The sequence below is a fragment of the Lissotriton helveticus genome, chromosome 2_1 (assembly GCF_964261635.1).
Source record: "Lissotriton helveticus chromosome 2_1, aLisHel1.1, whole genome shotgun sequence".
Lineage (NCBI taxonomy): Eukaryota > Metazoa > Chordata > Amphibia > Caudata > Salamandridae > Lissotriton > Lissotriton helveticus.
Window position 1 is genome coordinate 236,427,603 of NC_136059.1, and position 26,960 is coordinate 236,454,562.

Consider the following 26,960-nt stretch of genomic DNA (forward strand, 5'->3'; position numbering starts at 1 on the left):
AATTATGATATTCATCTATTTCAGCCCTTGAGCACTTTGCTAGCCTTCTACAGATTCTTCGAGGTAAAGTTTCACCTTTCTTTTGCCATTAGGCTTTTTCCTTCATTTGAAGCTCATTCTTGAAGGCACTTGTTGCTCTGTGCTAATTAAGCACTGACAGCATAGTGGCTACTGGAAGAAGTCATCCAGTTTTACTCGGAGAATACAATGTAACCTCTTGTTCCAGCTCTTGACTTTTTAACTCATTTTGAGACCTACCCTTGTTTTCGATATTTTGGGATCGTTTTTTGGGACAACAACATATTAGTTAGGTTGATCCCATAGGGAGCGGCAAACGGCTAATTTTCCTGATAAATAGAATGAAGATGGTTTAGTGAAGGTGTTGAGCAATTCTCTTGATGTAACTTCTCTGAAAAGAGGACCACGTGGGTTCAGATGTTTGTTTTTGTGGTCTGGTTTGTTAGCGCAGCTGTCTCCAGACAATTATGTGAGGATCACTAGAGATAGACTTGGCTACATCCACATGTTGGGAGCCAGAAGTGCATGTTTTGATTTGGCAGAAGTCGTGTGTGTCTACAAAAAGATGCCTGCCCTCCACACAGCTGTGATCATTTTGTTTATTTATCCAGCTACCCGAGTTTGAACATTAAGGGGCACACACATGACATTGTCATGCTATTAAAGTGTCTTAAATAACCAGATAATATAAGGTGATTTTTTTCTGGCAGCAGCACAGATTGGCAGAGGGCAGTCATTGACTTACATAGATGTTTAGATTTGGCTTGAATGTGCAAATGACATTTAAACCTTAATCAACATGGTTCCACATTTCTTCCACACACATACATATCAATCCCCAAGCTATTTACTTGTAAGGCGTCAAATTACAACACAACAATTCTTTAAAGCCAGACCTATTGGCATTGTCATTCTTTGTTATAGAGTTTTGTGAAATTATGCTCTAGTACTGTGGTTTCAAACGGTGATCAAATGTGATCTTTCTCCTCTTCCATTTCTCTACAAAGAAGGTGTAACCTGTCACATATTGCTTTGGAGATGTTAGTGATGTAAAGAGGATGAACTGCTTTATATTTTTGGGGGTCAATTCTTTGGTATGCCTGTTTCCCTTCTTAAATAGGTAGATTGAGCTTTGAAGATATTTTTTTAATATTTGGTTTTCAATTGAACGTTGTGTTTGGTTTTCTAGAGAAAACTAGTCATGATCTTGTTGACAACATTTATTCAAAAACCCGAGTGTTTTGCTAGCCTCATTCAGAACCTAGCCACCGTCTTTTAATGCCATGAGTATAAGTGGGCAGTTAAATTGCTATTCACGTGAAAACCAAGCTAAGGAGAAGGATTTTCAGATTTATTTCTCTAATACAAGTTGGCTGAGGACTGAATATACAGATCAGGCGAGCATCTGTGATTGTCCTTTAGTATCTTTCACCCTAATTTTCTTTCTCGTACTCAGTCGCATTCAAGTGTGTTCTCGAAAACTAACCTGAATCTACTGCTTTTGATTTCTGGAATTTTAGTATCACTTTTAAGAATGTTTGTTTATGCCTACTGATGTTGGGTAATCTGATGATGTCCTTGCTACCGGTGCTTTGTCTCCAGTCTGATGGAGTTCAAGCTGTGGGTGTTTTGTCTCCACTCTGATTGTGTCCTAGCTGCCGGTGCTTTGTCTCCAGTCTGATGGTGTCCTAGCTGTCAGTGCTTTGTCTCCTGTCTAATGGTGCCCTACCTGCAGGAAAGCTGGTACCCAACAGAGTTGGAGAGCTTGTCAGACACATAGGCAGGGTTATGGGTCTTAGTAGCTTTGCAGGGGAAGTAGCTGATTTTGAAAATGTGCAAGCTGGCATTTAGAGCCAGAAGAGTCTCATCATGGTGTTGGATGATATGGTCATTATTTTGTCAGGCTCTTTCATAAGACATACTATAGCCTTATAGACTGCCGTAGCGGGCTATACTGGCTATTAAAGGCCTGCTCCAGCGTTAACAAGGGAGCGGGACTTTGATAGCCGGTATTTCCCAGCTACAAAGGGCTAAAAGGCTGTTGTAACATTCTTCGACTAGAGGGTAGAATGTTCTAAACAATTAAACAAAGGCCTCTCGGAGCCCTTAGGGGATTGTAATCGCCTAGGGATCAGAGAGGCCTATGTTTAAACAACATTGGAATGTTGCTTTGCGCACCTTTACTGGCTCGTAGAAGCACGGAGCACTCCATTATCTGCAATGGAGCTCTCCACATTCCAATGTTTTTGTTTTTTATGTTTCTTAAGCTTTAATAAGTCATAAAGAAGACAATGACATACAATAAAGGTCTAATGACCAACAACGCATGAAGAATGATTTAAACAAAATATAGCAGGCAAAAATTCATAGTAGAAAGCTATTTACGTTTTTTGGGGGGAAATAAGGGGAAGGAGAGGGAGGGGAAGGAAAAAAAAGATGCATATAATCATAATACCAGCTACGAAATAATTGTCAATGCCATTTTCCTAAACTTACCACATGAAAAAAAAGAAAATAAATAGAGAAAATAAGTAACTGTTGAGTAAACTTGCATTACATATTTAGAAGAATAGGAACAATTGAAGAAAGAACAAAGAGAAAGGGATTTGATTCAAGGGGGTTGGACATTTTCAGAACGACAGTGAGAAACATTATTAATTGAAACCTTAAATAAATATGTAGTTAATGGTAACCAAAACCATCTCTATTTCCCGTTGCAATCCATTGAGAGGCATAAGCAACATCTAATCTATGTTATTGACATACAGTATTCCACCATGGCTTAAGTGAGAGTTTAGTGAAGCATTTTCAATTAATCGTAATTTGCTGAAACGCTAGAGCCAACATAAGATCAAACAATCCTTGTTGATGGAGAGGCATAGTGATAGATTCAGCAAGCTTCCCATATATAGAAGTTCATTGGACATAGGTGTGTGTACCTGAAAAATGCTAGATAGACGGTCCCAAATTTGCATCCATAAAGAAAGAACAGGAGGACATGAGAAGAAGAGATATGAGAGATCTGCTGATGGAAAGTCACAGGACCAGGATTTCTTATTATCTACGTGTGTAAATTTAGCTATGGACATGGGAGTGAAATATAATCTATGGTATACACAGAAGATAGATTGAGTATTGGAAGCAGATCTTCAGATCCTCATCCATCGAGCCCAAATCCCATTCCATACATCAATGCTCCATTGAAAACCTAAATCTGATTCCCAAGCGATTTCTACCTTAGTTTTGTCTCGTTCTGGGTTTGTAGCGTAGAATAATTAATAAATTAGTGAAGCTTTCAGGATTAAAACTAATATTTTAAGAATTGAATCTTGAATAAGAGGAGTTTCATCTGAAGGGAGGGAGTAAAAAATACTCAAAAGTAACTCCATTAGTATGGAAGGACCGAGGACAGTTCAATTTAGCCTGAAAATCAGGAAAGGAAGAAGGAGAAAATCCATCAAATAGATCAGCGACCCAAGTGATTCCTTTAGCTCTCCATGAGGTCCAATACAGAGGTCTATTTTTTATAGTGATGAGACTATTATGCCATAAGGGAGAATGCAAGAAGGTGATCCTAGTAATAAGTTTTGGCTTAAAAAAAGGTCTAAGCAAAGAACAAGTGTGCTTAAGTAATGGGAAGGATGTGAGGGCATTTTTTGACAGTGAAAGAAAGAACTTCCTTAGTTGAGAAAGGACTAAACAAGCAGCATTCGAAGTTGACCCATTAAGGAGTAAAGGGAGAGGGCTCCGTGTGAAGCCAATGAGATCCATGTATTAAGGTAAAAGCTTTATGATATAGATGAAAGTCAGGGAAATTTACCCCACCAAAAAGCCTTGGTTTCCTAAGACGAAATAAGAAAATTCTGGATTTTATATTTTTCCAAAGAAATTTGGAAAGAAGAGAATCAATTCTTTTGAGAGAAGTGACAGGGATAGGTAAATGAATAATTGAGAAATAGTATAATAAAATAGGAGTACTCATCATCTTTATGGAGTCAAGACGACCCCACCAGGAAAGAAAGAGAGGGTTCCAGGATGAGAAACGCTTGGCGATACGATCTAAGGCTATATTCATGTTCAATTTAACTGAATTAGAGATAGAGTTGGAGAAACAAACACTAAGATATTTACGGCCACATGCATCAACCTATTTAGGAAGTGCAAACGGTGCGAATCGGTAAATTCGGCCGTTTGCGCTTCCTAAATAGGTTTTTGGGATGCATGAAACAATTTTTGAAAATCCGCATTTTTTTGCAATTCCTAAAAATGCGAATGCATTTAAGGAATCGCATTTGTGCGATTCCTTAAATGCAATGCATGAATTTGTAAAAAAATGCGAATTTTGAAATAGGAAGTGCAAATTAACACGAGGTTGACCCTCGTGTTAATTTGCGAAATTCTTTAAAAAAGCACAAAAATGCATTTTGGAAAGTGTCATGTTACACACACACATGTCCTTTGGACATGTGTCTGTGAAACTTGCACTAAAACAAACATTTCAAGGGTGCAGGGGGGGTCCTTTGGACCCCCCTCAGCACCCTTGTAATGCATCAACAAAATGTCATTGGCAAAAAAAAAATTCGCAATAAGGCATTGATTCCTATGGGCCTCTAGGCCCATAGGAATCAATGTAATGCCATTCCTTAATTGCGATACGCAATTAAGGAATCGCAATTTCCGAAAATTAAGAAATCCTAAAAACTTTTAGGATTTCTTGATGCATAGGATTTTGCAATTCCTAAATTGCGATTCCTTAATTTTCGCAATTTAGGAATTGCAAAAACCAACAATGATGCATGTGGCCGTTAATTTTAGAGCTGTTCCAGTGAAATCCAGTAGAATCAAATTGTTGTTTGAGACAAAATGTTGTTATTAAAAGAACTTCAGTTTTATCAGAATTGATCTTATAGCCTGATACCACTGAGAAATCGGCAATATGTTGTAGTAATGAAGGAATGGAAGAGTCTTGGTTTGAAATGAAAAGCAAAATATCATCTGCATATGCAGACAATTTCAGATGTTGATCCCCATATGGGAATCCAGAAATAGAAGAATTTTGACGGATATGAGAGAGAAAAGGTTTAAGTGAAAGAGCAAACAAAAAGGGGATAAAGGGCAACCTTGCCTAACTCCTCGATGAAGTGAAAAATACTGCGAGGTTTGACCGTTTACAATGGTAGAAGCAGAGGGAGTAGAATAAAGAAGAGAGATAAGGGAAATTAATTTAGTACCAAAACCATGCCATTGAAGAGATTTAAATAAGCAACCAATCTACCCTATGACAGGCCTTTTCTGTGTCAATGGAAATTGCCGCAAGAGGAAAAGATAAAGAAGGAGCTTTATTAAGAACATTAAAAAATAGACGTGAGTTATCAGAAGTCAGTCTATCCTTTACAAATCCACATTGCTCGGGAGCTATTAAATGAGGGAGGAAGGATTGTAGGTGCATAGCTAAAAGTTTGGCAACAATCTTATAATCCACATTTACCAGTGATATGGGACAGTAGTTTTTGCAGAATTTGGGATCTTTGCCTTCCTTATGAACGGGACAAATAGAAGCTTCTAGAAAGGTACCACTCGCTGCGCCGGTAGAATAGAAATGTTGGAAAAGATAAAAAAGTTTTGGAAGTAATAAATTGGAAAAATGAAGATAGCATTCTACAGAAAAGCCATCAGGGCCTGGGGATTTATTTTTCTTTAAAGAATTTATGGAGGAGGAGATTTCCTGTTATGTGAGATCTGTGTCCAAAGAGGCAAAATCTAGATCAGGAGTGGAAGGGGGGGATAGAGCTAAGATAATCATTTATAAGTGAGTCGGTAGGAGGTGCTTCAGGAGTATATAGAGTGCTATAAAAAATGTGAATTCACCTAGTATGCCTTTATCTTTGAAGAGGTGTTTGCCATCATTAGATTGAATGGATTGAATGAATGTTTTTTCTTTTCTAGATTTTAAATATTTAGCAAGAAGTGAGCCAGTTTTATTGCGACCACCATAATATCTGGCTCTACTACGAAGCATAGTGGAGGAGGCCTTATCTGTAGAGATTTTGTTAAATTCCATCCTAGCTTTAATTAATTGCTTCTGAAGAAAAAGTGTAAAATTGATGTTCCAAGTGCTTAATGGAAGATAAAAGAGCTTTATGTTTACTGGAAGGTAATTTCTTTTACTTGGACACAACGTCTATAATAAACCCACGAGCAGTGGCTTTGAAACTATCCCATACCAGAACAGGAAAAACTGAGGTGTTTTCATTAATAGAGAAGAATTCTTCTGCAAAAGAGATGAAAGTAGAAGAAAAGACTGGGTCTTGTAAAAGATAACTATTAAATCTCCATCTAGACGTTTTGGAGTGGGGGGGAAGTACATCAAAGTCTAAAACTACTGGAGCATTATCTGAAATCAAAATGGGTTCAATCGAGAAGGAAACCAGATTTTGAGCTAATCGTTTGGAGAGAAATATATGATCAATCTGAGATAAGGTTCCATGAGGTGGAGAGAAAAAGGAAAATTCCTAAATGTCTGGATTACATAATCTCCAGGCATCAACTAATTGAGTCTGTGTAATCGTGTTGAGAAATTGTTTGTGAGTTTTGTGGGGAAAAAAACGTACCTGGGGTTTGCGATCAACAAAAGGGTCTAAAACTTGATTACAATCACCTCCAAGTATGAAAAACTCATCTTTAATTTGAAAAAACTTGTCTGTAATAGTAGGCCAAAAGAGGAATCTGCCAAAGTTGGACCATAGAGGTTAAACACAGTGAGAAGAATATTGTTAACTAAAAGTTTAACCAGAATCCACCTACCATCTGTGTCAATATCTTGCGCAACAACAGTACATTTTAATTTCTTATGACATAAAATGACAACACCATTCTTCTTTGTATTAGTAGGTGAAACCAGTACTGAACCAACCCAACTTCATTTAAGTTTGAGAGCTCCAGCCTCGGATAAATAGGTTTCTTGTAATAAAGCTAAATCCGGTTTATATGAGGCTAGATGCAAGAGAATTCTCTGCCTCTTCATAGGGTTATTGAAACCTTTTACATTCCATGTGATTACTCTGAACGAAAGCAATTCATATTATGTAAACAACATTTTAATTTTGAGAAAAAAGGGAGATAAATATACAAGGATAAACAAGCCTTCAAAAATTGAAGAAGAATAAACGTAATGAATACAATGATATAATATAGAAGGAGTATAAGAAAGATGATGAATATAGGGTAGAGAAAAGTTAAGAAAATAGCAAAATCCTGTAATAGTTGCATAAAAAGGAATAGAAAGCAGTAAAGAAAGTGAGGATAAGAGATGAAATAGAGAGAATCAAGTACCAGCATGAAAGAGAAGTATATATTTACTAAAGAATAGAAAGAAAAAGGAAGAGTGGGAAAGGGAAAGATAGAGGAAAGACACGCAGAGACAGTACATATCCAAAAAGGATGACTGAAAAAACATACCTGAGGGGAACAAAGGGAAATACAACAGGGCAAGGAGGACACATGACAAGACAAACTGTCCAAAACCAAGACATCTGGGTCGCGTCGGGACGGGGGAGGAGAAGGATAAGGGTTTTACGAGTTGATAAGACAAAAACAAACCTGTAGAGAGATAAAAAGGAGATAATTAACAATGAAATCATATAAAGAAAGGTGAAAAACTGGCAGACATATAACCATGAATATGAGAAACATGAATCACTTGTGTTCTTTAGAATACATAACTTTTTAGAATAAAGAAATAAACCACATATATAAAAAACATTTCTTAGTCAATAGTAGAGACAACTAAGAATTAGACTATGTCATAACTGTAAAAATGACTAAGAAGTTACAACATGAGGAACATAGAAGAGTCAGCTTTTGGGAAGACCAGTAGTATCCATGGCACTTGCTGTGTGAGAGTAAATGCATTTCTGAAGTTCCGCAGGGTATTGAAAGGAATGAGTCTGATTTTGGAATGTCACCTTGAAAATACAGGGATGAAAAAGACCATATTGAGCATCAAGAGATCATTGAGGGGCTTGAAGATTAAGGAACTCCTTCCTTCTTGTTGCTCTTGCATTGGATACGTCTTGAGTAATGTACACTCTCTGACCAAGCCAAGAGATTTGTTTTTTGGCTCTAGCTGCTGAGAGAATAGAAAGAAGGTTAGTAAACTTTACTAAAAGACTAATGACTCCTCTTGGTTTTACTGGAGATGTAGAGCTTGACAGCCGTGGACCCAATCTATGAGCTCTCTGAATACTAAGATATGTGGAAGGAGGCATATCCAGAAGTTTCGGCAAGAAGGAGGAGAAGAAGCGGACTGGGTCTTCACCTTCTAGGGCCTCAGGTAGTCCGTACATGCAGAGATTGTTCCTTCTATACCTGTTTTCCAAATCTTCTGTGTGATGCCGAAGGTCACTGACTTCTTTCCCTAGGGAAGATAGTCTCTTAGAAGTATCTTGTACCGTGATAAGTTGCTGTTCCACTAAAGATATTCTGTTCTCCATTGTAGACCACTTCTCCTCTATGAGTTGCATTATACTGTTGGTTTCCTCTATGAAGGGGTGTAGATCCCGAATTTCTTCCAGTAATGTTTCCAAGGAGACAGAAGATGACGGATTGTCAGGAGAAGGAGGATCATGCTTTAGTCATTTAGAGGATGATGAAGATGGTGAGGTTTTTGTAGTAGTTGATTGTGAAGAAGCAGAACGGTTAGAAGTTGCACATGCCATCTTTTCTTCATGGTGGGATGATAGATGTTTTAAGGAAAAAAATGGTGTTGACGGAGAAGAATGTTTTTTAGGTACAAACACAGATTGGGGTTTATGCACTCTTCCCATATACAAAAGATATGCTGGCAGCACAAATAAAATAACTTGTGATCTGTAAAATAATCTCAGCCCACAATCCTCACAAAAAGATTAATGAAAAATAGTCGCTTGAGATATCGAACGGCTTCACAAGAGAAGAGGCTTATTTCATTGAGAGTCTGAACATGGCATCAAGTAGAAAAAGTGATCCTGAGTAGCAACACGAGGAGAGGCAACAATGATGATGTAAGTACGTCACACAATAGAAATTAGTGTTGTCCAACAACGGCCGGTGCTAAGAAATTGTTGCCAAAAAAAGGAAGGCTGTCATCTGAAGAGAGGAAGCTCCTAAAGACTGCGGTGCTGTTTGAGGGTCACAAAACGGGTTCAGCGTGAATTAAAAGAAGTGAATTTTAAATGTTGTTGACGCAGAAACTGCCATAGAAATTCCATAACAACATGTTTCATTATGCAGCTCTGTTAAAACATTCCTCAAATTGTATTTTAAAAATATATATGACAGGACAATGCAGGTATGATAGCAGGAGCTCTGAGGTAAAAGAGGCATCAGTGCAAAAGCATAAAAATAAAGTCATCTATAACAAAAGGCTGCCTTCTAGGGAGATGAAGCTCCTAAAGATTATAATGATGACATGGTAGAGCGTGTAATTCCGCTGGAAACATTTCCCGCGCTGCATTTTAAGTAAATAGCTGACAAAGCAAAGCAATGCAAGCGCAATTGCCAGCATTCCAGGTGAAAAAGGCATCAGTAAAAATACACAAAAACAGAGCCATCCACAGCAGCAAAACCCTCACTGGAATTATGCTGCTTCATCAAACAAAGATGCCACCTTTAAAAGCGAGCGAATAACCACTGAAAGTGTTTACCGTCAGTCAGCACAGATTCTTCAAGGCAGCAGCACGGCAATCAAAATAGCGGACGCGCCGAGGGGATCACATCAGCGGCGAAAATGAGGAGAATTGAAGTGTGCGTCAGGACAACAAAGCGCTCACCGAACACGCCGCATCCTCCAACGTTCAAAACAGGCGGCGGCCTCACCAAGAAGGTGCAGAAACAAGCACCTGCAGCAGACCTTTGTCCCGGTGCGGCAGAGTCCCCGGCTAAGGCAACCATCTCTAATGGCGCTGAAGCCACGCCCCCTCCCCACATTCCAATGTTCTAATATGGCATATGGGATTACACTCTCAAGAGGGCCAGTGCGAGCCTGGGAGGCCATGGATCCAGACATTGCCACCATTCAGATACCTCTTGGTGCATCTATCCCATAGTGGTCTATCCTGCGGTATGTGCACTGATTGATTCATTCAACACACAATCATTAATGATTGTGGTAGTCAGAATTGGGGCAAGGTTAAGTAAATTGAACCAATACTGGTTAAATTTGCATTGCGTCAAGCAGTTTTTCACCTTTACGGGTCCAAATTACCTTGTCTGGAGCAAATGTTTTCACTGACTAATTGTTAAAGAAATCATTGGCTTAAATATGACTGCATAATTGATCTGTATGGATGAAAAAAATGACCCATAACTATTGAAAAATTACCTTGTATGGTGTAGTTGAGATGAACTGTACAAAGTTTTTTTAGACTTCTTAATTCAGTGAGAATAGCTTGTGAGGGAACCTCTTTTATTCAGTATTACATTCAGTGGTGAGGACTGATTGAGTGGTTAGGTATGGAACATGCATAGCCATTTGGTATGGATATGTGCATACAACAAATACCTTGCACAGTTGTTTATGAGGATATTCTATCCAATCAAAGAGGTCTGCAATGTGTCTTTATAAAGTAAGGAGGGTTGTTGGATGTGCTTACCTACTGCACGTATATTGGAGTGATTTGAATGCCAATTTATATAATACCTTTACACAAAAGGTTTTCACTGTCAGGGTTGCATTGCTTTCCAATGCATTTTATGACATATGTATGCATCCTAGGGTTATGTCAAAGTGAGTCCACCAGGCTGTCTCATTTTTCTGAAGGTTAATATACATTCCGTTCTCTTTACATATTGCAAGGACAGATCTCTAGCCATTGTTCTTTATGTAAAAGAGAACTGAGTCATTCTGATCTGAATCATATCCTAGATATTTGCTGCTTGACACTATGGGCCTATGCAATGAAAATGTGTTTTCAGTCTACTTAAATATACGTATTTATACAAAGTATGCCACTGTCTAGATAGATAGATAGATAGATAGATAGATAGATAGATAGATAGATAGATAGATAGATAGATAGATAGATACATAGATAGATACATAGATAGATAGATAGATTGGTTTGTTGATGGCAAGTTTCTTGAAGATATATTAAGCCATTGCCAAAGTTCAGGGGTGGCACACAAAAGTGAAATTTGTAATTTTAATTCCATTAAATTGTTTGTTCTTCAATGCAAACAAAGCAGCTGAATAGAATTATACCAAACTGGGCATGACAATAAAACATGTGTGTGGTTTAGTATAAATCGGTTCAGGAGTTTTCAAGAAATTAGTATTTAAAAAGTATCCTTGGCAGAGCATGAAGAGTTTACATTTTATAGATGTCAAGACCGTTTTTCTCGGTTTCACTAAGCCCATTAATGGATGGCTGCAGCATATGGTCAGAAGCCAGGCCCAGCAAGCAACCGCAGTGGATGGTTGGCTGCACAAGGTCCAGCGGTCAGTCATCCTCAACTGCACACAACCAGAGGCTGTGTGCTATGGGTGTTTGCAGTGTAAGATCACTGTGTCCAAATTGTGCAGCCAGACAATATCTGCTACACACATCCTCTCAATCACTTTCTCATTCACTCACCTTCATTCTATCCATTTCCCTCATACCCTCTCTCATGCCCTTGTTCACTTTAACTCACTCTCTCAATCAAAATTTAACACACACTCATCCCACTCACTCCTTCCCACTCAATTTTGTTCCCTGTCACTCATGCTCTCACTGACTCTCCCATTCACTCACTATCCTCGTGTGCATCACTATAACTTATTCTCACTTGTTCTCATTGACTTACAAAACAATATTGTTTTATTTTTGGCGGAAAAAGAAAAATAGTCGTAGCTTTACAACAGATGAGTTTGTAAAAAAAAAAAAGTAGTAAGTAGAAACAATGAACAGGGATATCACAGACAAAAACTTTTTGCAAGTCTTCTGGTGTTCATGAATTTCCTTCAGCAGAGCATCAAGGCTCTGCTCATCAGAGGAGATTACTGTGCTGCACCGAACAATGCAGTTCCACAGTTTATAGAGATAATAGGTATAAAAAGGATCAATGGCTTCCTCCTCCTTCTGTAGAATTTGTTCAGCCAATCAATGATAAGCAATGATGTTACATCGCATGGTTGCAGCAGATGCACTTACCGCTTCACTGTCCCTGCTCAGCTTCAATTTTCCAGCAGTGAACTGCTGCCAAGGCGAAGCATTCATATTCTTCTGCATCCATGTGGTCCCAAAGCTGTGTTTCCCTCAGCTGCTCCTACTCAGTATCTTCTCACAGTGAGTGCAAGTAACATCTTTGAAGTTCTTTTTTTTTACCAGGTGGAATGGTGGAAAACCTCTACACCTCTCTGCCGTCAACATACCGAAGGTCCAGCTGACTCTAAATAAGACTGGTGGACCTTCATTTCGAAGAAGAGGGTACTCTGCCATGGTTGCAACAGTGTACAGAGGGTACTCTGCCTCAGTTGCAACAGTGTACAGAGGGTACTCTGCCTCATTTGCAACAGTGTACAGAGGGTACTCTGCAGCGGTTATAGCAGTGTACAGAGGGTACTCTGCCACGGTTCCAACGGTGTAGAGGGTATTCTGCCTCATTTGCAACAGTGTACAGAGGGTACTCTGCCTTGGTTGCAACAGCATACAGAGGGTACTCTGCAGCGGTTGCAGCAGTGTACAGAGGGTACTCTGCCACGGTTGCAACAGTGTACAGGGGGTATGCTGCCACGGTTGCAACAGTGTACAGAGGGTACTCTGCCACAGTTGCAACAGTGTACAGAGGGTACCCTGCCGTGGTTTCAACAGTGTACAGAGGGTGCTGTGCCACGGTTGCGACAGCATACAGAGGGTACTCTGCCACAGTTGCAAGAGTGTACAGAGAGTACTCTGCCGCAGTTGCAACAGTGTACAGAGGGTACTCTGCCTCGGTTGCAACAGTGTACAGAGGGTACTCTGCTGAGGTTGCAACTGTGTACAGAGGGTACTCTGCCTCGGTTGCAACAGTGTACAGGGGGTACTCTGCCTCGGTTGCAACAGTGTACAGGGGGTACTCTGCCTCTATTGCAACAGTGAACAGCGGGTACCCTGCTTTTGTTGCAACAGTGTACAGAGGGTACCCTGCCTCTGTTGCAACAGTGTACAGAGGTACTCTGCCTCGGTTGCAACAGTGTACAAGGAGTACTCTGCCTCTGTTGCAACAGTGTATAGAGGGTACTCTGCCTCTGTTACAACAGTGTACAGGGGTACTATGCCTCTGTTGCAACAGTGTACAAGGAGTACTCTGCCTCTGTTGCAACAGTGTACAGAGGGTACTCTGCCGCGGTTGCAACAGTTTACAGAGGGTACTCTGCCATTGTTGCAACAGTGTACTCTGCTGCGGTTGCAACAGTGTACAGAGGGTACTCTGCCATGGTTGCAACATTGTACAGATGGTACTCTGCCACAGATGGAGCAGTGTACATGGGGTACTCTGCCACTGTTGCAACAGTGTACAGAGGGTACTCTGCCACGGTTGCAGCAGTGTACAGAGGGTACTCTGCGTCTGTTGCAACAGTGTACGGGGGTACTCAGCTGCGGTTGCAACAGTGTACAGAGGGTACTCTGCCACAGTTGCAGCAGTGTATAGAAAGTACTCTGCAGTGGTTGCAACAGTGTACAGAGGGTACTCTGCCATGCTTGCAACAGTGTACAAGGGTACTCTGCCTCGGTTGCAACAGTGGACGGGGGTACTCTGCCTCTGTTGCAACAGTGTACAGGGGTACTCTGCCGTGGGTGCGACAGTTTACAGAGGGTACTCTGCAATTGTTGCAACAGTGTACTCTGCTGCGGTTGCAACAGTGTACAGAGGGTACTCTGCCACTGTTGCAGCAGCGTACAGGGGGTACTCTGCCTTGGTTGCAACAGTGTACAGGGGATATTCCGCCTTGGTTGCAACTGTATACAGAGAGTACTCTGCCTTGGTTGCAACAATGTACAGAGGGTACTTTGCCACGGTTGCAACAGTGTACAGAGGGTACTCTGCTGCAGTTGCAACAGTATACAGAGGGTACTACAGAGGGTACTCTGCCGCGGTTGCACCAGTGTACAGCGGGTACTCTGCCGCAGTTGCAACAGTGTACCTTCTCCACCATTCTAGAAATTGTGCCCCAACTGTTTTGTTGAGATACTGAGATGTGGGTTACGTCTCATTTTATCGTGCTCACAATTGCATTGAACACAACTGGTACAAGAGAATGATGTCTTGGTAATGGATTAAAAATATGAGCATAATATTGAATTTTGCTGCTCATATTGAAATGGAAATATAAGTATAATGATGTAATTGTTCATTTCTATTGCTGACCAATTTTGAGTAAAGATTCCAGGTGGGTAGAGAGATGAGCCCAGCACTTTAACAAAGCTCTACCCAGTAAATTATTTTATAGCAACCAGTCTGCCATGCCCCTGGGCATTTTTGGGAGAGAGACAGCATGAAGAGCTTTAGGAGCAAAACATCCACCAGGACAGGCAATGCACATTGCAGCCCAGAAAGAACTCTAAATTGTGTGTCCACCAGCTCATCTTAGCGCCTCAGAGCCCAAAGCAACTGGCAACTGAAGGACAGGACTTTCTCTGTTGTTCAGAGTTGAGACTCAATCTATGGTGCCCAGAGTGCAGGAGGCATTATGGAAGGTCTTGTAATTCAGGAACATGACTCCGATTTAAGTTCTCTAAACATGGCATGCCACACATTTCTAGACGCTCTTTACTTGTCTTGTTAAACATTGGAGTATTTGCAGGCATGGGTTACTATGACCTGCTGCAATTAAACTAAAGCTAAAACAAAAGTCATCCTTTGTTTTGGAACCCGTTCATTTCTAATAACTACCACTCTTATTTTGAGGATAATTTAGGCATTTCATAAAACTGCATTACCACCATCAAATTTAAGATTTTTTTGGTTCTCACCCTAATGGTGATATTGTTTTAAAGATTTTATGAGATGGCATTCCCTCGTATACATGCATAGTTATATGTGTTACAGATTACTGTTGATAGCACAATTTGTATTGTAGCAACACATATATTGCTATGATACTTCAAATTTGGCTGTTGTAATCTGTGTCAAGGGCTTAGCTTCTCGAACTCTGTCGTCCATTGAGCATAATATTCTGAACTCACTAGTGGTGCATTATTTTTTGGGAAGGAAAGGCTGGCAATGCACTTGGAATGTTGGTGCTACTTGCCAAATGCATTTGCATCTCTGGCGGAGGCACTGTACATAGATGCCTGAACTAGAAATCTGACAAATCATTTCCCATGGGCCACAGAACCCTCACAAAGGTTGGAGATGTCAGCGTCCATCTTCCTGATATTTTTAAAACCTTCCCAAAAATGTAACCTGGCGAAACTGACTCTTGGTTCCTTCTCCAATAAAGCCTCTACTTCACTTTCTACTTACTAACGAGCCATCGATCGATGAGCTTGCCATTACACCATTCCATTATCATACCACATAATTTTCAACTTAACATACATAGTATATTCAAACACAATGCCAGCTATATTTTAACATGCTCCATATACATTTTGACCAAACATCCAATTATGTGCAACCCTATAGTTTTCTCGCCCCTGATGGGCATTTTTCATGAAGACCTGTATAGTAGAAAAATTACAGTTCAAAGCAACTGTGTGTAAATCATCTGCCATGAAGACTAACAGTGCCTTTTTAGATCCTTACATTCCATTCAAATGGAAGAGGTGTGGCACAGTGGCCAGGGCAACTGACGCCGGAACCCGGGGGCTCACGGTTCGATCCCCGGTGCCGGTGGAGGATCAGCCCATCACCATGTGACTCTGAGGCAATAGCTTGCTTAATCTTACCAACGGCCCCCAGTGCCTTGACACCTTCGGGTAATTGCTCAGGCTTTATAAATACTGGACAAATGTGGATCACTATGTTAAATGCATTTAAAGCTGAATGTTTAATGTTATAAGAGTCTGTCATTTGTTACTTCCCACTAACCTTGGCGAACGCCTTTGGAATATGTTCCCAATTTCACATCATAGCCAGAAGAATAATCTTTCTCAAGTGATTGTATGTAACAGTCTATTAATTTGAGTCATTAGCAGGTTATAACAACTTCAATATTTGTCCTACATAAGCATCAGTTTCTATAAATGGTATGTTATTTACATGTTACGCAACAGATGTTAGATCAATCAGAGACATGCATGCTAATCACGTGTAGTAGCTAACATCATGACTGTTTATGTCTCTTAATTACCATTGTGTCAGTTCTAATTTTGCTTCATGTTACATCCATCAAATATGGATCTCTATCCTAACGCAATGAACAGATATATGTCAATTTTTTGCATGAGCCTTGTATGTGAAACTTGCATTAACTTGATGTGTATCTGTGAACATTTCTCTAATGCCACGCAAACATTAAAATAGCCTTTCTCAATGATTGTATAGAAAGCTTATTATACTAAAGACATGAATACACCTAATATCCTTACTCTTTGTCCTACAAATACATCTTGTTTTATTAATGTAATGGATCAATACAGTCATTATTGATTGCCCCGAGGAGTTTAGATCAATCATAAAAATTGTATTATTTTTACTGCCTGATTAATAACATGTACCATATAAATTTTAAATTACACACACTGCACGCTACTTCATATTTACTGCATGTCTCCACCTTCTCATCATCGGCTTCTACCTCGCCAATACAGGACCATACCTTAGGAACATTACTTATTCTTACACTTAACTTGGCACTCTTTTTCTATTGGCATCTACCTGCAATAACTAAACTTTATCGACATAGGACAACCCTATGAACCTTGCTGATCTAACCGTAACTGTATCCCTAGCCCACCGCAAAATGGCTGACACTTTGGGAAACCATCCATGATCTTGCTCCCTGAACCTGAAGGATGTATCCATTTCATTCTACTATCACTCAAGACAAACTTCGGCCCCCAGCACCTTCCCAATATGATTCTATGACATAATTCAATACCTACACAATGACTTATTTAACTTATCATGTGATTATGTGCGGCATCGCCCAAGGTAGTTGCTGTTGGAAAAAGTGGGTCCACTTCCACCAATTTGCCCTCTTGGGCAGGCATTATTGCCTCTTATTATACACCCATTCATCTAACTTTATTGCACCTCTACCAAGGAGCCACTGTAAACGTAAGACCTTTGGTCCTGAATACACCATATGCTATAAAAATGTAAAATACATGAGTAAATAGCTTCTTCCCACATCAAGATGGCTGCTGGCAGAGGACCCGGTTCCTACTCCACCCTTCACTATCTCTATGTCATGCTCAAACACTACATAACACACCTGATTCCCAGACAACATTACCATTCCACTTCGGGAATAGTCCGGAACTGGAACACAACTCCTATTGTGGACAATGCACTGCTAGCTACTCCAGCTGGCAGCTTGGCCTCCCCAGGTCATCATAGGAGGCGACTTGAATATTAACGGGGCGGAGGGTTTGGGAGTAGGCACGACAAGAAAGTATAACGGCAGGAAGAAAAGAGTACATAAAGCCCTTATCGACCTTTTAGGAAATAATATCTTAAGAGATGTCTGGGGCACAACAAGATCAGAGCAAACAGGTTATACATATTGCTCTGCACCACATCATATTTGTGTTAGATTAGATTATTTTTTGATTTCTAATGATTTAATGACTAGAGCAAAAATTGACAGACTCCCTCGAATTCTTAGTGATCACAACCCTTTAATATTAACGATGAAGCAAGGAGGGGGAATAAACCAAAGGAGGGTATGGACATTTGAAAGGGGACTCCTCTTAGACAATGATTATATAACACATATGTCTAAATGGATTAGTGAGTTTTTTGAAATTTGAAAACAACAAAGGGAGTGCTTCGGTGGGAGTTATATGGGATGCTTTTAAGGCGGGCGTTCGCGGAGAGACATGTAGTTATAGTATCTATAAGCGGAAATTAGAACGGCTACGACATAATGATATAGAGAAAGCCGTCTCAGAAGCAGAGGAACAGCTTAGTAAATGTGTAACAAGGGGTGAACCAATTGAACAATCTATTGTAGCTTTAATGAAAGTGAAAAGTGAAGCAGAAGAGGGTTTGGCAAATAAAGCAGCAAAACAATATACTACTAGAAGGGAGAGATGCTACGAGTTTAGCGAAAAAGTTGGACGTGTTCTTGCTATGCGCACTAGACAGATAGCGGCGGAAGGGACTGTCAAGGAGATTAGGGCCGAAAATTGAATACTACACACAGACCCAGAGGAAATCAGGGAAGTGTTCAGGAAATATGACGTCCAACACCCCTGCAGTACCGAAGAGATAAATGAATACCTTCAGAATGCCCCAGCCGAGACGATCTCTCTCGAAGAGGCAGAAGAGTTAGAGGTTATGCTGGATAACATTGAGATTAAAGAAGCTATGTCCAATCTCCCATCAGGAAAGGCTGCTGGCCCGGATCAGTTACCACTAGAATTTTATAAAACCTTTTGGGGATGTTTAGGGCGAGAATTTACTAAAACGATTCAAGCTGCCCAGTCTGGGGAGTCTGTCCCAAAATCCTGGGGGGGTGCAGATATAGTGTTAATATTAAAAAGAGGGAAGCCAGCAATTGAGCCAGGGTCCTATCGGCCAATCACGTTGATGAACAACGACACCAAAATATACTCAAAAGCCCTAGCTACAAGATTCGCTAGAATAATAAGTGCCTTAGTCAGTAATAATCAACATGGCTTTATCCCTGGAAGAGGAACGACTCACCATATTAGGAAAGTCATAACCCTGTTCGATGCTGTTGAGGTAACAGGAGACCCGATGGCAGTAATGTTGCTGGATGCTGAAAAAGCATTCGATCGGGTCTCCTGGGACTATCTGTGGCACACCCTAACTAGAGCGGGGATTAAGGGTGGTTATGTGAAAGCACTTCAGACTCTGTACAAGGAACCGATCGCAGCCTTAAGAATAAATGGGGGCACTACAGGACAATTTATGATTAAGAGAGGTACACGGCAGGGATGTCCATGCTCTCCGCTGCTGTTCGCCATGTACATGGATCCGCTAATCCGAAGGATAGAATCATCTCCAGAAATCATACCATTACATACAGCTCTGGGACCCTGTAAGATACTCGCCTACGCTGACGATGTGGCGGTGATAACACCATGCCCCACGGAAGTGATTGAGCTGATAGAGGCGGAGGCCCAAAGATTCGGGCAAGTCTCGGGCTATTCTCTAAACACCTCAAAGACCCAGATTATTAAAAACTCACTGACTCCTTGTGATGACAATCGAGTGGTACAGGTAGGGAGGTATTTAGGAATCAATATTTCAGTAGATTTAAATAATTTGGTTGAAAAAAATATTGCTCCAGTAATTGATAAAGTGAAGAAAGATATGGATCGATATGAGAATCTCCATCTGTCGCTAGTAGGACGAGTTAATATTATTAAAATGTTGATTTTGCCAAAATTGTATATATTTTTAGGGCAATACCACTCTTAGTTGATAACAAATGGTTTAAAATCTGTGAACAGATGATTAACCGCTTTATCTGGGCTAAAGGTAAGACACGGAGGGCATTGAGGTATATGTCACTTCCACGGGAAAGAGGGGGGTGGTCATTGCCGGACTTAAAGTTATATTATTGGTCTGCAGCACTGCAAGGTATGGTTGGTTTGATTGGAGGCGCAGAGGTGGATGGTTGGGATAAGATAGGTTCGCTCGCAATTTACGGTTTGGTTCTGGGCACAAATGCTGAAAATATATTTTTGAGATTTACGGAGGAAAGCTATTTTAAAAGAACACGATTCAAGACAGTAATGGCTGCTTATAATATATGGAAAGGATTCTCCAAAAAGGTTGGAATAGGGAAGTACAATGTATATATTAGATTCAAAAATAACCCTTCATTACCTAGTGTGATTTTCTCAGGAGTTGTATATGAAGAATGGGAGAGGCGGGGGATAAGTAAGATCGGAGATATGCTAGGAGGCCAAGGTATATTACAATTTATAGAGTTGCAAAATAAGTATACCCTGAACACAAAACATTTCTTCAAATATCTTCAAATAAGAAGTTGTATATTGAAAAAAAAAGGGGGATTATTGGGATTTGAAAGAACTACAATGATGGATCTTATAGAAAATGGCTCTGACTGTACTATAAAGAGATTTTACTCAGAAATGACAAAATTAAAGAAAGATGATTTGGGGAAATGGATAGATAAATGGTCTGCAGATTTAGACATAGTTACGGATATCTTTACCGAATCACTAGAAATGGGTAGTGAAATGTTGTGTTCATCATCTCTTCAGGCCCAACATTACAAGATTCTGTATCATTTATATTATACGCCTGGGAAAATTGCTCAATGGGGGGGTCTATCAGGAAATACTTGCTTTAGGTGTGGCAGTATGGAGGCGAATCTGATACACATCTTCTCGACTTGTCCGCACCTAGATAAGTTGAAACAGGATATTGGAAATTTTTTCCAGAACGCATTAGCAACAACAATAGAGCTAACCCCAGCTATTATGTTATTAGGAGTAACCCCCAATGGGCAATTAAATTGTAAATATTTTATGTTTGTAGCAATGGCAATTCTTAGATTGTTAGTGGCCTCGGCTTGGCTTGACCCAAATCCTCCTACTTACCATCAATGGTTGGGTAAAGTATTATCAGTACAAAAACTGGAAACCGCTATCTACGCTAGGAAGGGAAAAAAGGGTAAAAAATTTGGTATGCAAATTTGGGGCCCCTTTATTCAGTGGAAGTTAGGAACTGAATGATGAAAGATGAAGAATTGTTTTTATTGAATATCGGAGTATATGAATATGTTTGTACATTTCCATGTTTAATCTTCATTGCTGTGTATTATGTTTATAGAAATCTGTGTTCTATGATTTTGTATCTTATTGTGCCCTGCTCATGTTATTATTAAGGGGGGAAAAAAAGGGGGAAAATGGAAGAATTTTTTTTTCTTTTTTCTTCAATAAAAATATAAAAAAAAAAAAAAGGAATCTGTATTGTTATTAATTGTACTTATTAATTGTACTGAATGAACTAGTAATCTTTTCCGTAAAGATTTTTCTAAAAATCTCGGAAATCGTTTTTTCTTTGAAAGGATGATGGGAAGTTGAAGCTGCATGTAAAGAAGTATTCCAGGGAACTACATTTTATATTGAAAGTAAATGAGTATGTTTACAGAGACTAGCTTGCTGTTGCAGAAAATACCTTCAGGGACCTATAACCTGTCCATATCTCTTGCCATTTAAATTCTAAGGAATGTCAAGAATGGAAAGACATTTGGAGCTGATGACGTTGTATGACGCATATGTCTGCCCCTAAAGTAGTGATATACTCTTAGGAAAGTGATTTATTAGTGTGTGTAATAACAACACAATCTTTTTTTTTTTTTTTTTTTTTTTTTTTTGCATTTGTATGGCGCGCAGCTACCCAACAAGGGTTTCCCGGCGCCGGTGACAGAAATTAAGCAAGTTTATGAAGGAAGGTAAGTGATGGTGGATTATTTCTGGAAGAGCCAGGTCTTTAGCTGTTTTCTGAAGATGTTATACCTGTCTTCTTTCCGGATATGGGGGGGGAGTTTGTTCCAAAGTGTGGGCCCTCTGACAGCAAAGGATCTACCTCCCATTCTTGCAAATTTGAACTTTGGGATGGAAAAATTTGCAGCATTTTGCGAGCGTAGTGCTCTCGCCGGAGTGTAGGGAGTGGCGAGGGTTTGGAGATATTTAGGGGCGGTACCAGATTTGATCCTAAACATATAGCTCAGGGCTTTGAACCTAATACGGCTTTCAACCCTGAGCCAATGTAGGTCTTTTAGGTGGCTGGATACACTGGAGGTTTTTGGGATATTACAGAGTAGCCTAGCTACTAAAAATGTTTCTTTATGTTACAGTTTAAGAAACAACACAAATGTACAATAGAACCAGAAAGAATGTATTTAAGGCAACATAATACAGTTACATTAAAAGGTTGAGAGGTTTGTAAAAAAACAATGTGTATTAATCTCATATCAATTGGTTATGGTTTGATGATTGTCAGAGTTCTACAAACATCCTAGAGAGCCTGAAGTTTAGAGATATTCTGGATATCTAATGTATGGTTTAGCAAGTGTTCAAAAAGTAACCACAAAGCAAAGATAATAATGGTACAAATATTGTTTTAAGATTATGGACTAAGAACTAAATACAAGCAGTGCCCAGCCGAGTGATGAGTCAGAGCAGTGAACCAGTGTCTCTGTTTTCTCTCTAATCCCATTCCCCTTTCTGTAGCTGTCGGCTTTCCATTTAGTTTTGTGCCTTCCATTACAAAGCTTGATATTCAACACACATTCTTACTTACCATAATTCTTTATTATTTTGTTATCCCTTCTCTTGGGTTTATTTATTTATATAAATTACTTGTTCTCAGGGATGTATGACGTTACAACGCATACTTTTACAACGCATACCTTTACAACGAAATTTTTACAACGCAAAAACTATTACAACGCATGTATTTACAACGCATGTTTTTACAACGCAGGTACCTTTACAACGCATACCATTACAACGTAAGTATTGGTAAGTATATATTAATTTTTTAAATGTAAATTAATTGAAATTAATATAATTTAATGTAATGTAATTTCATTTAATTTAATTTCATTTAATTAATTTAATTTAAATTTAATTTTACTTTATTTTTACCCTGTACCCCTGTACCCCAAAAACCCAAAACTGACCCTGAACCCTAAAAATACCCCTTTACCCAAAAACCCAAAACTGACCCTGAACCCTAAAAATACCCCTTTACCCAAAAACCCAAAACTGACACTGAACCCTAAAAATACCCCTTTACCCAAAAACCCAAAACTGACCCTGAACCCTAAAAATACCCCTTTACCCAAAAACCCCAAACTGACCCTGAACCCTAAAAATACCCCTTTACCCAAAAACCCAAAAACCCAAAACTGACCCTGAACCCTAAAAATACCCCTTTACCCAAAAACCCAAAACTGACCCTGAACCCTAAAAATACCCCTTTACCCAAAAACCCAAAACTGACCCTAAACCCTAAAAATACCCCTTTACCCAAAAACCCAAAACTGACCCTGAACCCTAAAAATACCCCTTTACCCAAAAACCCAAAACTGACCCTAAACCCTAAAAATACCCCTTTACCCAAAAACCCAAAACTGACCCTGAACCCTAAAAATACCCCTTTACCCAAAAACCCAAAACTGACCCTGAACCCTAAAAGTACCCCTTTACCCAAAAACCCAAAACTGACCCTGAACCCTAAAAATACCCCTTTACCCAAAAACCCAAAACTGACCCTAAACCCTAAAAATACCCCTTTACCCAAAAACCCAAAACTGACCCTGAACCCTAAAAATAACCCTTAAAAAAACCCAAACATATAACATTTTAAATATAATTATATACTTACCAATACTTACGTTGTAATGGTATGCGTTGTAAAGGTACCTACGTTGTAAAAACATGCGTTGTAAATACATGCGTTGTAATGGTTTTTGCGTTGTAAAAGTTTCGTTGTAATTGTAGTGCGTTGTAAAAGTTGCGTTGTAAAGGTAACATACCGTTCTCAGCATTCATGAGCTCTAGTGAGTCTGTTACACCCTTGCTGATTCCACAATGCATATTTATTAACTCCTATGTCTTTCTCTCACTCCCTTCCACCTTTCCCCTCATTCTCTCTGGTTGATGTGTGAATTCTTCCACCCATTGATAAAGAGGCTATAGGAGAAGCAGGATTCCCATCAGCATCACAGACCACTTTGTTGAAGCTTGACATTAGGCCTCCTGCTCACCATTATATTTCTATTGAATATGGTTAGCAGCAGATAGGGTGCAGGGCAGAACAATACATCACCCTGTTGGATATGAAATTTAAGTTACCACCTTCTCACAAGGACTCAATAAAACACTGCTGTAGCTGAAAATTATTGTAATCATTCTAGGTAACAAAAGTGAGAGTAGCTTATTCTAATATCAAAGCATTCTTAACTTATTAGCCAGGGCAGCAATTGATTTAATGGCAATGCTTAGACTCAGATGTTTGCAGTTAATGCACTGTTGGTCTCTTAGGCATGCCACTTTAACAAGAGCATAAGTATATGGTTTCTGGTAGGGAAACATAGCAATCCAGAAGAATATTGTAGTTTTATGTGTAAACATGGGTAGGTATATATCATTTACACTTTCATCCACTGTCACTGTTTCCCACCTACCCTTCCCTAACATTTTCCTAAATTCTGATTCAATTCCTCTATGGTGGACTTTAGAATCTTGGCAAAGCTCAATAGTCAAGAAAGAGTGGAGAATTCAATAGCTAAGTCTGCATAGATTATTGGTAGGGCGAGTAAAGAAAAAGACTCACACTGCTCAGACCTGATGCAATGCTTGCAGGTGCAGTGAGAACACAATAGTGCTCGGGCCTTGAAAAATAATATGATAGGACTTTTTCTTTAAAATGCACCATTCTATGAAAAATCTAGTTCTAAAAATCCATCAGCATGAAAGCAACTTTAGCTAATGATAAGGCAACATTGTTTGATGCACTCTGCAGTGTCTCACTCTGAGGCTGATTGAAGAAGTCATGTGCCTAACTCCGTTCAGCTCTTTTTTATATTGAAATATTTTTATAGTAAGCATATGTTAGGAGGCGTTGCAGCTCAGGCACCCTTTTTGGAAATTCTCAGTGACCTGCTTTTGAAGTATGTGCTCCAGAAATCTATTATTAATCTAACTCAATGAGCAAAACCCACATCATTGATCCATTGGATGCTTAGCCTGTTGACCCTTCAAATTTTGGAGCTTTTGTCTTTACTTTCAACACTGGTTTACACTTTGAACCTCAGAAACAACATTAACATTGTTGTCCAGCCAATGCTTTTTGTTTGAACAAATAAGAGTGCATTCATATCACACACTACTAAATACTATGCACTATTTTACAAAGATATACAGTATGCATATGAAAATACCTTTGGTGACACCCACCGATCACATTTGACCCTAAGTGAGTCATGAACCCCATAACTACTGTCGCCCCTTCCGCCAACTATACCAGATGTAACATCACAATAGGGATTGCATTATATATAAGACAAGCCTATTGGCTTTAACAAAGGGTTACACAATAAAATATATGGCACCGCTTCTGGCTTTGCTAGCGGTCACACCATTAAAAGATAAGACAGGCATATTTCCTTTGTCAAGGGTTTCAGTACATCATTATATAGGGCAAAATATTAGGCACGTCTATTGGTTGGGTCAGCAATTTTCCTTCACTATATTTAGGCCATAAAATGCATCCATAGAACCAATCACTAGGGTTGTTAAAATGTAAAATCTGATTGTCTCATTTTTTGATTAAGCTATGCCTCATCCATTTTTCACCCCTGCCCTACTTCCAGCCCGGCTCTATCCTTGACACCGCATCTGTATAAACATTAGTAAATAATCTAGATTGGGGCATTGTAGGCTGTGTATACATGCAGAGTGATCGCATAAGAACAGCTGGCGTCTGCACCAGGTTTTTCAGACAATGATTAATCTTCAAGTAAAGTTTACTCAGATAGCATATCTTGTTGCTCAGCCATAGGACGCACAAGACACGAGGCTGTCGATTCTTGCCATTACCTCATTTGCGTGTTCTTCCCAAAGCTCTATTTACCTCCGGGCGTCCCTTGTTTGCTATAAAAACCCGGGTAACCCATCGTTCAATGTACTACCTCCTAGAGTATCTCTATGGTGCTTGTGGGATAGGCCCCCATTCATGAATGCTAAATAAATGATCCTTGGTTTGTACTTCACTCCAGTGTTGATTCCTACTTACTTGTTAAGAACCAGTGGACCAAAGGATGACCCAGTGGAATTTCAATAATCCACTTCCACAAAATGGCGCCCAGACGTGGGACCCCATCAAAGGCTTGAAGTCCGACTGGGGGGGGAGAAGATTGTGTTGGTAACACGAATTTCACTGAGGAGAGCACATCCTGAAGAGACTAGTTCTTGTGTCCAAGGTGATTTTTCAGCTCTCCGACTCTGATCTTCCTGATGGCTGCTAACCTTGACTGGGCCCTAGGATGGTCATTCTTTTGGATCAGGTAGGATCGAAAGGTGGAAGTTGAAAATGACGAATAAGATAGATTTGTATTGAACATGTTCTTTTGGCTATTTGGAATTTGTCTGGTATTTGTTTGGAATTTTGTTTGGAATCTATTAGGAATTTGGTTGGAATTTGTTTTGAACCTTCTTTGAAACTTGGTATTTGGTATTGATTAACATTTTTTCTTACAGGTAATGTGAGAATATTTTTTCATTTCTCTCTGTTTATAAGTTTGTTATATCTTATATAACATGCCTGTATTTAGCACACTTTGGAAATTGTGTTGCTACTGCTGCGAAAAGCAGAGCATTTTGGAAGCAAGTCAGCTGGCTCCACCAGAAGGTATGCCAAATTTTTTAATGTACATCAAATAGGGTATTTGTCCCATTGTGTTGAATGCATTGTGGAACAAATATACAAAAGGGGATCCTCAGTTGCATGGCCATTAGAGGGGACAATGGACCCTCACAAACTCGAATATTTAGAGAAATGGTTGTTTTTAAAGAAGGTTAGGCCAGCTATGTTTGACAGTTTGCGTATGTGGACAAAATAAGTAAAGGAGCGGCAGCTCAAGGCGGAGAAGGTACAAAGGAAACAAGAAAGGAAGACAGAGTAACAAAGGTATAAGGAATTGAAGGATAAGGAAGTTCAGGAGAAGGAATGTTTAGATCGAGAGCATAGATTACTAATATCTAAGGAATATATAGTCAGACCGAGAGTAACAGCACAAATTCAACAAGAAGATGTGGATT